This window comes from Sinocyclocheilus rhinocerous, unplaced genomic scaffold, assembly GCF_001515625.1.
Source record: "Sinocyclocheilus rhinocerous isolate Xijiao unplaced genomic scaffold, SAMN03320098_v1.1 scaffold749, whole genome shotgun sequence".
Taxonomy (NCBI): domain Eukaryota; kingdom Metazoa; phylum Chordata; class Actinopteri; order Cypriniformes; family Cyprinidae; genus Sinocyclocheilus; species Sinocyclocheilus rhinocerous.
In genome coordinates this window covers 371,386-372,067 of record NW_015653466.1, presented here as the reverse complement: position 1 = coordinate 372,067, position 682 = coordinate 371,386, and the positions used below count along the sequence as shown (strand labels likewise).

Genomic DNA, 682 nt, shown 5'->3' with positions numbered 1-682 from the left:
ATCATTTAAACGGTTGATTCATTCAGGAACGAAACACTGTCGTGTTGCTCAGAGACGCAAAACAGCTCTGTGGCTGTGTTTGAAATTACTTTTGTTGGAGAAATAGAGCAAAAACAGGAAATATGGTGTCTAAAACGTAAGTCTCTTAATATTAACTTCTTGTTTATTGAACTGTTGTATAAAATCAATATCACATTTGTAATCATGCTGACTTGGAGAAAAAACGGCACTCTTCGTGATATTAACTATATTAAATTATATAAATACATACATTTTCTGCCCCATATCTTGAATTATGTGATAATTCTAAATGCATTTTAATAGACTGTTTAGTGAAAAAACACACTATAATTGCGCATGCGCACACACTAGTCTAACCTGCTAGACTTCATCATGTAATGTATGTGCGGATACAATAGGCGTTTTGTTTGCTTTTCGCGATATACTCGATAATATCAAATCGCACATCCTTAAAACAACAATTACGATATTAGCGCAGACCATACATATCACACACCCCTATACAGTTTAGATTTAATGCATTGTCTTCTTATCGATCCACCAGTTCACATTTAAAGATCTGCGTGTTTGCAGGGTAAAAACATGGGTCGATTTTCGCATTGGTCTGAACTCTGAACAAAACAACAGTTTTATTGAAAATGCTCATTCATTCTCTGCCAGC

At 34.8% G+C, this 682-nt stretch overlaps 1 protein-coding gene across 3 annotated transcripts in view; it reads right to left on the bottom strand.

The window, feature by feature from the left end:
• The window catches only part of xpo1b (exportin 1 (CRM1 homolog, yeast) b), an 18,142-nt gene that overhangs the window by 14,625 nt on the left and 2,835 nt on the right, over positions 1-682 (bottom strand). The gene's annotated exons all lie outside the window — the stretch shown is intronic.